The sequence below is a fragment of the Charadrius vociferus genome, unplaced genomic scaffold, assembly GCF_000708025.1.
Source record: "Charadrius vociferus isolate BGI_N301 unplaced genomic scaffold, ASM70802v2 scaffold103, whole genome shotgun sequence".
In the NCBI taxonomy this organism is placed as follows: domain Eukaryota; kingdom Metazoa; phylum Chordata; class Aves; order Charadriiformes; family Charadriidae; genus Charadrius; species Charadrius vociferus.
The window spans coordinates 3,910,659-3,921,511 of record NW_009648061.1 but is presented as its reverse complement, the minus strand read 5'-3'; the positions used below and the strand labels follow the sequence as shown (position 1 = coordinate 3,921,511).

The following is a 10,853-nucleotide window of genomic DNA, read 5'->3' as shown; positions in this document are numbered from 1 at the left end:
GTTATGGGGGTTTGTGACAGGAGATCCCGGCGGGGAAGGCGGAAGCCGGGGTGCTTACAGGGGAAGGGGCCGTGAGGAAGGGACTGCCCTGAGTAGACCCTGTCATACCCGCTCCTGTAACTTAGAGAGTTTTAAATTTCCGCTTTCAGCTGTGTAATAACAGCATCTGTAGCTGCTGCTGCTTCTTTGGTAATGTTAGCTTCGCTACATGTGCTGTAAAATCTATTTGGAAAATTGAAATAGTAAAATGATGCAGGAGCTGACATGTTTCTCTGTCTCTTCTAGCAGAGACTAATACATAGTAACTTACCTCATTTTAAAAAAGACGTTGTCAAAGAGATCACAGTCATATTTTTTTAATGCGTAGTTTCCTTTTTTAAGGGTGTTGCTTTACTTGAGATCAAATGCGGGTATGTTTTGTCAGCACTTTTGCTCTGCTCGAGTAATGTTGAGGAACTATGTAGTTCAAGCTGATAATGCAGAACTTTCATACACCAGGACTTCATAGCCTAGCATAAACCAAAATAAATAAAGGATGTGTGTTGTGCTATGTTTCTTGCAGTGTTTGAGCTTTGTTTGTCATCTTAAGCAATAACTACAAATATATATTGCAGTAGCAAGACAGTTCCAAGGAAAGAGTTTTGTGTCTTGGCTTTTGTTACTTTGGCATCATTTTGAATGTAGCTTTTTATCTAGTGGCACTTGACTTTCCAGCTTGAGAGGATTAAAAAGAAAAAAGCTGGAGGAACGTGAAACACCAGATGAAATAAGACAGCACGTTTGTAGAAATGTCCCTTGGGTTGTGCTGTAGACATCCTTAGGACTTGTGAAAACAGATGTTTTAGCAAAATACTAGTGTTTTTTAAAATCTAACAACATATAAAAACTGCTTTCTGCAACTCTGTCTGGGCCCTGTAGACCAACAGTTACTTACACTGATGAAATTAACAATGTGAAACTTTGATTGCTTGGCCTCTGGTTGCCCAGAAAACCTGGATTGTAGCAAACTGTGAAGCGGATACTCAGAAATCACCAGCTGAATTTCCACCACTCCAGTAGCTGGTAAATCCATCTCAGTGGATTCAGTTCAAACAGCATAGTTGATACTTTGTTACAGCCTGGTAAGAGTGGTAGTCTTTCATGGTACCTGCTTTTACAGAGCTTAATTTTGTGAACAGAGAGACCAGGAAGAGAAAGAAGAGGGGACTGTTAGTTACATCTTAAGGTGTTGTCTCCTTTAACTAAACCTTCATGTTAAACTCTACACTTGGAATTTGGACTTTTCTGTTTTTATATTTATATAAATACATACACAAACACATATATATATGTAGCCTGAGATACTATACTGTAGTCTTATCAATGTTCCCCTCAAAAACTCTGAGTAGTAGGATGAAAGTAACTAGTCTATATACTCACTTTCCATAAATACACCTAGAATGTTACAACTTCTTCTACAGTTTCAGACTTCAATTCCCACTATTAGAATTTCACAACGCTTGCCAGAACGCTGAAGAGACTTCCCAAGGTTAGAAAGCTTTGAACACTAGCAGCAGAAAAGACTGTGTTAGTGCCTTACGGAAGAGGAAATCCGTGCTCTAATAGTACCGTGTGCCTGACCTGCTACAGTGTGTCAGATGGGCTTTCTGAACTATTGGTAGCCCATTGACGGTATTATGGCCATTGTGTTTCTGATGGGTTTTTTCCTTGACTGAATTGTGTTGTGGAGCTAGAAAACTTAACTGGATGGTGAAAGCTCAGGTAAGAGAGGCAGTTTAGGGTAATAACAGTCAGACCTAAATGGCAGCTTCTTCATCTTGGAATGAGTGTGAGCATTGCATTTCTGTAGCACCTGAAAGCACCAGACACCATAACATAATCTTCACTTTTGGATATTACAGTGATGAACGCTCAGTTAGAGAGGTTAGGCAGAGAATCATTCTCTGGGGGAACAAAAAAGAACAGTATTACCCAAGGTCATTTTTTCTAAAACACATGCACGAAGAACACAATGCAAAGTGTGTGCAAGTAGAAAAATAACATCTACTACACAGTGGCATTACCTCTGAACGTGACAGTAGGTCATAAGGTGCATAGCTTTACATATTGACTCTTAGAGGGAGTTATTAATATGAAGCTATCTACTTCTTAACAGTCCAGATTGTTACTCTCGTGTATGTTTATTTGGATTTGTAAAATAAGGGTGACTGTCTAGAAATTCTCATAGCCTTTGAAAAAAAAAAATTTTTTCTTATTTTAGTAAGCTAACAGCAGAAATCCTTTTCCAAATAATTCATTTGCTTTCAGTAAAGCAAATTATGTTTTTTCCCCCAACAGTCTTGAGAATAAGTGAATGATCTGCTGTGAAAGCCAATGAACCATTAATGAGTGGGTTCAGAGAGCTAAGGGGGTCTTTCTGAGAACAGTGTGCTTTCAACTTGTTGTCTTTGGTGCCAGAGAGTATTCTTAAAGCAGCAGTTTCACATGCTGGCTCTAGTGCTTGTCTGAGCCTTTCTGAGGCGGATCCAACATACAAAGTTGTCAGCTTAGTGCAGTGAAATAGCTCTGTTCGGAAGAATGCTGGAGGAAGGTGGGCAAACCACAGCTAGTGGGTAGAATCTGCCTGTCAGTTGAAGAGACCTGTCCTGTGCAGCCATCTGGAAATATGCTCTGTGATAAAAGAATCCTTTGTTAAGTGAAGTAGAGGTTCTGGGCATTCTTGTCGGCAGAGAAACCAGGCGCTCTTGATGTTTACAGCGATATGTCATTGCTCGATATGGCTGTGATGGAAGTACTCTTTATGTCTCTTGGTAGCATCATTGATGTGGTATTGAATACATGTTTCTGTTAATTCTAGGTTTTCAGCCTGTGTGAATGAATTCCAATCTCTCTTTTATAGAAAGCACATTATTTTTTTTCTTTGGAATCACTTGAATTCCTATGCTTTGTGTGTAGAAACTGTTCTAAGACCATGCAAACTGGGTATGGTCATATTGTAACTTCTTTATAGAAAAACTTTAATATTTTAATATTTGGTACCTTTCAGAACTTTTCCTAGGAAAACATTAACTTTTGGAGATTTCAAACAAGAAAAAAGATAGGTGATTCAGAGTTGAAATTGCGTATTTTCAGGATTCTTACACCAGTACTTTAAGTTGGTATTTTTGTAACAAAGATCTCTGTGTATCTGTTACGCTCTTGCAGATTTGCTGAATGGTGATTAATAGAGAAAAAAATTAACAAAAGAGAAAATCTTAAACTTAAATATTCTATAAAAATGGACATTTTATGTTCTTTCCCTTAATAGAAGTAAAAGGAGGAGTAAGGGGAAGATACTGTACATCTGTCAATAAGCAAATAAAATGCTTGATTTTTACTTGTATTTAGTTGTGTGTTTAAATGCCCTGGATAACTGAATGGTATTAAAGTAGACATCTGTTCTTTAGAGGGAGAGGTTTACACTCACTTCTTTGCCCACAAAACATCTTGCAGTCTTTAGTTGTAAGAAAATACCAAAAATAGAGAATATAGAAGGTTTTGGATCTATTGAAATATTGTTGAAATTAAAATTATGAAATAAGAAATCGAAAATGTCTTTGCTTTTGTGACTGGGCTGTAGACTGCTAAATGGATGGCCTGATTCAACTAAAGTAGCAAACTCACTAAATACTTGTTTCTGTTTGTTATGATAGGTTTTTTTTGCTTTCATTAAGAGCACCAAGGAACATCCATGTTAGATTCCAGAGTAGCAAATGGCGTATTTAAGTCATTATTAGACACTAGTAAATCTCTTCTGCTCAGCCTCCCTTTTAACCTGTTCAAAACTCAGATGGAATTTTTCCATTTCAAAGTCTCCACGTTCAACAAGATTATCCTTAACAATTTACATGTTGGTTTAGTGATGACTTTTTTAGACAAAGAGCACCTCTGCATGTAGTTTCACTATGTCTATTTCCTAGAAATGTTAAAAATATAATAATACGTGGTTTTGGATTTTTATAACATAACCAGGCAGATAACATTCTTGTTGCTTTTTCTGGTGATTTCTCAGTCTTCATGTCATGCATCAGATTAAATCTATCTTTCATCCTATTTCAATTTATTCTGGCTTCATTTTGCTGTGTGGCAAGCTTTCTAGCATTTAATTGTATAATTTGTCTTGTAAATTTGAGTCCTTTAAGCAGTAGTGTAATAAGCTTTATGTCCTTGTCAGCAGATATATGCAGAGTCTGTCGGTCTGAAGGAACTCCTGAGAAACCCCTCTATCATCCATGTGTGTGTACTGGCAGTATTAAATTTATTCATCAGGAATGGTGAGTTCTGTGTTTGGGGATGTGTGTGTTAATTTTTAATTTTTTTTAATAAAACACATTAACATGTTTCTAAAGACAATACTTCTTAAGTCTTCAGGTTAACTAGTAAGAAAATTCAGTTTTCAGTGGAAATGTGTTACGTTTTTTTAAGATTTTTACATGATGGGTCATTACAGTTCAGTAATGATATATCAAAAGAAAGTACTGATAATTGTGTTTAGGACTACTGTTCTACTTATATGTCAGCTTTATGAAAACTAAGCAGAAAAATCAGTATGTTGGGTTTTTTCTCCCTGCTTACAGTTGTGAATAAAAAGAACATCTAACCTCATAGCAAGAAATAAAAATACCCTAGTACTTTTTGGTCATTTTGAAGTGTATGTTTTGTCAAAAAATGCTAAACTGAAAACTGTAATTCTGGTCTACAGCCTACATTCCTTTTGATGGTATTTTAGTAGGCATTCTTTCACAAATACAACAGTTCTAAATCTTAGCTGTGTGCATATATGTGCCGTATTTTGAAATATTTGTAAGGACTGGTGTCACTAGTGGGTGTCCATGTCCGGATATGTGCTTTGAGTTATTAGCCTTTTCAATAACTCGCTCAAAGAGTGTACTTTGTCAGTAATGTAAGTGATGTAATTGAAGAGTTGCTATTACTCATATCTTGCCTCTTTTACTTTTTGAAACTTACTTGCTGGCCTAAATGGACTTAATAAACATGCTAATTTAAGTCCTGCTTGGTAGTACCAATATCCCGATTTATGTTTGAAAACAGAGAATTGGTGTGTTGTCCTTAATGGAGGGATAAAGTGGAGAGATGTAATACCATGTATTAATATGATCGCCTTTTATTGCAGCTTAGTTCAGTGGCTTAAACACAGCAGAAAAGAATACTGTGAATTATGTAAGCACAGATTTGCTTTCACACCAAGTAAGTATATTTTACCGCTCCTATCTTTGCAGAATTTCTTTTCTCTTTTTCTCTCAGAATGTATGAAGTGATTACTTTTTCATTCAGCATAATAGATCCAAACTTGTGTTTTAGCTTCTGTATTCTTGTTTGAATTGAAGTTCTTATGCATGTTATTGCAGACTGTGTGAATTGTTTAAATAATGGATAATCTGGTTCTTTCATAATCTTACATGAGCCATAAAGTAAGTATTATTCTGTACCTTTTCTGACAGCCTCAGTCCCATTCTTTTGTTGCCAGCATTACAGCATGTGGCATGTTCTCAGCTTCATTGATGAATTGTATTTGGAAGTCTGAATGTTAAGGTGAAACCACAGCAAAATTTGAATTTGAAAATCAGTTTTCAGTTACCTTTGAATTATCCACTTGCAATGCTACTGTGTGGCTTCTGTCAGTTTCAATTTGAATGATCTTGACAGATAATGCAAATGATATTTATTCCAGTTGCATTTCAGTCAAGACACAGTAACTACCAAGTATTGCATCACCTTTTGTGTTAGCTTCAACTAAGTAAGTTAGGCAATTTATGATGAAGAATTACTGTATCTTTATATAGTTCCCAATGTTAACCAATAGTAGTAGAAATAAGTGAGGTCCTTTGGCTTGGTGGCAAGCTAGGCTCGTTATTTAGTATTGTTATTGCCAACTTATTGCCTGTTGAACAGGTGAAGTGGTTCTTGTATTTTTCTCATTAAATTTGTTTGTGCTGATATTTTATTTACAACTGCTGAGCTTGTTCCTTCACGGTGCAGATGTGTAATTTAATTTTTTTTTAAACTGACAAGTATCTGCACTGTAGAAGCTGTCTTGAGTTGGGAAAGATTGAGGTTTGACTTTTAGGTGTGTGCTACAATAAAAATCAAAGCTCCTTTTCAGGGGAGCTCATCCCAGTTAGAAGGATAGAGCGCTCATCCCATCTTCTGTGCCCCTTTCACCTTTTGGATTGTGTGATTGGTTTTGGTTTTGTTTTTGTTTTTTGTGGGGTTTTTTTTACTGGTTTTCTACATCAGTAGAGAAAACTGAGGCTAAGGAGCCAGACGGTTCAGTTTGTGTGTTTTCTGTTCCAAAAATCCCGTAATCCACCTTTCTTCAGAATTTTTCAATTTCTGCCAACAATTAATTAAACACATTAGACCCTTTTTTAAAAGATCAGCAGTGAAATGTACAATGTTAACTCTCTTACCACTGTGAGGAGAACAGCATATTTTATGTTGATCACAGCAATGCTTTCAGGTTATTCTTTTTAAACGCTACAGAGACCTGTATAAGAAATGTAAGAGAGACGTCATCTGCTTGCAGGTTTTATTTGTTAAACATTTTTATAAAGGCATTATATTGCTTCTATTTGGAAGCTTTGCAAATGAAGAGTGATCCCCAATACTGGAGCTTCCTACAATGTAACTAGCCACTTTCAAAATTGCATTCTGCTGCTAGGTCCTCTGCAGAATTTAGTGTGCAAGACCAGAAAACTGCATTTTGGTGATTTGCTAGTTGTTAAGAAGACAGCAGGCTTTCTAGTTTTGTTTGCGGGGGGGAAGGCAAAAGTGTACAGTGTTTTCCTTAGGGTATAGAAAACAGAGAATGAGAAATTGTAAATAAATTGCACTTTATATGTGTTGTTAGTGTTGATACTAGAAAGCTTATTCATTGCCCTTATCAACAGAGGTGTTCCTGCAGAAGTTTAATCCTTGATTGACATAGCTTTTACCAGCACAGCTTGTAATGTAGTTGCAGATTATGGACACGTGAGAAAATGTAATTGAATTACTGTGGCTTAACAGTTACCATTTGTCATAAGAGCCTTGAAATTGGTAGTAAGTGAACCTCTTTCTTTCCCATGTAATAGAGTACTTCCTCCACATTCAGCCTCCAGCAAAGATCTGCTTATCCTCCTGTCACGCACTGGCCACTCCCCAGACTGAGCACCCTCAGTTGATAATTTTTTCATCTTGTCTTTCCGCATTACACAGTGTGTGGTTTTTTTTCTACGAGGCTGCTCACAGTGCTAGCATATGTCAGGTACCTAGCACAGATTCCTCTAGCCTCTACGCAGCATGTCTTGTTTCATTGTTTCCCTTTCACCCAACACCCATGCAGTTAGTTCCTTAGTTTCTCTTATCTGTCTTTATTTGGAAGATAATGTGAATGCTGGATCTGCTTGTGGGAACTGGGAAAGAATCACAGGTGCTGGAGAGAAAATAAGGCAGAGTTGGGATTGATGTATATGCCTATAACCACACCAGGTTTAAAGCACTTTCAGTTAAGTTAATTCATCATGGGATGTAGTCAAATAAATGTGTGTACATAATTAGTATCTGTACTTCAATGGATAGGCACTAAGTTGAGAATGATAGTGCAGTAATACCAGCAAGTCCTCTTTTGGTTTAGCCTGGTTTGCTTGTTAAGGCTGTTGCTGTCATTCTGTCAAAAATGCTGATTTGCTAGTGTAATGTTTTGTGTATGGAGTATTCATAAAATATTCCTAGTGCATATATTCTTTAAGTCCTTTACTATCTTTAAGTTCTGTGACATCTTCTGACTTCTTTAGCACCTGAACTACTAGTTTAGTTACTGTTCGGAAGGGAGGAAGGAAAGAGTAGAAGACTCAACTTCTGTCTTGGTGGGAGTACAAAGGAACTGATTTTTCTTTTGAATAATTGAGTCATTCTCTAAAAAATGTAAGCAAATGGCTTGATTTTCAAATGCATGCTTTGAGGCTAAACTGTATGTTTTAAAATTAGTTCCTTTTCTGCAGTTCTTCAACGTTATGAATTAATATAACTATTAGAAGAAAAAAAAAAGTAGCTTTGGCCTTTTTTTTAATTATGTCAAGGTGTTTATTCATTTTTAACTTGTATGTTTTCTGAGTTCTTAAAGAGCAGCTACTCTATTGTTTTCCTCCCCACACATGCACTTTCCTTTGTCACATGCTAGGATGCACTTTTGATGCCACAGTAAACATTCATAAGCACTGACTCATGTAAGAAGGTGAGTCTGTATTCCCAGAAGATGATAATTTTCAAAACTTCTCTTTTCTGTAGAAGGTAACATTAACATAAATATTTTCAAAAGTACAAATAGGGAAGTAGACTAGTGTGATCTTTGGCTGGAGATTGGGATGGTTTCATTCCTCTGCTTCCTAAGCAGCTGTATTGCTGGCAAGTGATCGATACAATGTCACAAGCTTGGTTAATACAAAGACTATAAAATGGAAGGAAGCCACGTGGGTAGGATGTTCTTCAGTTTACAAATTATTATAATCTGAAATAAGCTTTTGATTCATGCATGCAAAGTTACTAATTCAAGGCTTGCATGCACTTGGACCTCACTGTTTGTATTGTAATCGTGGTTGGTTACTCTTGTTCCTCTTTCATATTAACAGTAACATGTGAACAAAGATTGTTAGATCAGAAACTATTTGTTCCTGTGAATCATTTGGATTGATTGAGCTCCTAAGCTATCCTTTAGCACCCTGAGATTCTTCACATTAAATACTTAAGGTCAGGGTTTTTCAAATTAATCTGTAAACCTTGATACTTTTTTTGATCATTTTAGAACCTTCCAGATTTGACTAGCATGTATAGCTTGCCATGAAAGAGTTCATGGTTCATAGATGTTAAGGCAAAGAAAAATGAGTATCACTGACATAATTGTAAAACACTAAAATATGAACATATAATTTAAGTAACTTTTGCAAAAAACATTGCTTAATAATTGCATTTTTTTGTCATAACACTTAATTTATTAAGTTCCAAACTTTTGAATCTTTAATTTTATACAGAATTATCTGTAAGAAGCTATGTAATTATACTAAAATTAGTAACCCATTTTGTTGGGCTTGTCATTCGAAGTAATTAAGATTTTATTGGAGGATATAATGTGCTAATCTTTTTACCTGTTCATTTTTACAAACTTTTAACACAGTAGTCCATAGCTTCAGCATTTCTAGAAAGTCTAGTTTGGAAAAAGGAAAACTTCTGAAACAAAATACTACATGCTGGCACAGAATTCAACATGTTTGCTGCCGGCCCCAGGGTGCAGAGTAAACATGCAGTTGAGATACCTATGAGTGTCATTTCATACGTTTTGTTAGACTTGTGGCTTGCATGAGAAGAGGTGATATTTTTCTCCTTTTATTGTAGCAGTCTGTAGCAAAGTCTGTGTATGTCTCAAGAGTGTAAAACACAATGGCGCGGGTTGGAAGGATCTTTTGCAGATCGTCTAATCCAACCTAAAGAACAGCTAGCAATCCCTGTTTTGCCAAACCAGTGCTTTAGCCCATGAGCTATAAAACACATACTTTTTACTAATGAGTTATGGACTCTAATTTCATGATCAGTGTACAAGGATGATTGAGGTGGCATATAAATGGCTTGCAAATGTAATAATAAACAGAAGATCTATGAGTAAGAGGACTGTAAGTGTGGAGACCTGTGAAGTAGGCTAAACGACAGTTTTATGTCATCAAAAAAGATGGTTTGCTTTCTTCCACACTAGGCATGCACCTGTTTAGGTTATGGGCAAATAAATAGACTGACTTGCATGGGTAAAGAGTGAGAAATGAAACAGGATACGGTTACATTGTGACAGCTGTGGAGAAAAATAAGGCTATTAAAAAAAGTTTGAGCCTTCATAATAAATAGTGGTAGGGTTTTTTTGATACAGCATATGTCAGAAGGCTGTTTTTCTGGTGTCTTTCTGCAGCTCTGCTTCCCTTACTGAAAAGTTAGATGATGCACTATAGGAAAGAACTTGTGGGAAGCATGAAATCTGTTGGTATAACGTAAACTGGGAAAATAATTTAGGATCTTTATTTCCTTCTAGGGGGAAGACTTGCATTTTCAAAATGCTACTGTCCAGTAACGTGAAAACTATGGATAACTTGCTGTTGTATTTTATACTAGTTAATAATGATCATATACCTGACTTCTCTGCAAATGTTTGCATGCTTCAGAAAGTATCCACTTTTTACCTTGCGGTGGAACTAGGTATAAATGGGGGAGACAAACATTTAAACCTGCACAACCTGTTCTCATTCATTGGGAGTAAGCCCTTAGGAGACAGGGAAAGTCTTGGACCATTGCTTTGGGACCAGTTACACATTGCTGATCGTTCATTGTGGAGGTGGGTTTGTACAGGGATTCTACTGCCAGTGTGGGACAGGAAAGAGAAGCAAGAGAATTTCGGCGTGAGGAAGAGCCTGGTGTTCTCTCTGTATTGGGTCTTTTTCTGTTGTGCAGCCAGCATTTATAACTACAGTGAGTGCTGGTGCTTCTGGTGTTGCTGCCACTTTTTTTTCTTCTTTTTTTCTTTTTTTAATACAAGCAACAAAAGGGAAGTCTGAAACTATCCAGGTTTGCTAATATTTATAATTGTCATTACATTTTACATTATCATAACAGAACATACAGGTATTCTGTACTGCCCGTGGCATGACTAAATATCTCTCATATCTCCTTGCAAGAGAAATAGTGTGGACAGTATAGTTTTCATTTGGACTAAGTTTAGGTACTTTGAAAAAACTGGGAAAGAGAGGTTAAATTGAAAATGTTAGTTTGTTTTATTT

The 10,853-nt window shown here is 36.4% G+C and overlaps 1 protein-coding gene across 1 annotated transcript in view; it reads left to right on the top strand.

Annotated features, from left to right (window-relative positions):
* Window positions 1-4,220: 4,220 nt before the first annotated feature.
* Window positions 4,221-10,853, top strand: part of MARCH6 (membrane-associated ring finger (C3HC4) 6, E3 ubiquitin protein ligase) — a 46,668-nt gene continuing 40,035 nt past the window's right edge. Inside the window, exons 1-2 of the mRNA XM_009883797.1 lie at window positions 4,221-4,313; window positions 5,174-5,247. The gene's annotated coding sequence lies outside the window, so the exon portion shown is untranslated. The remainder of the gene's footprint in view (window positions 4,314-5,173; window positions 5,248-10,853) is intronic.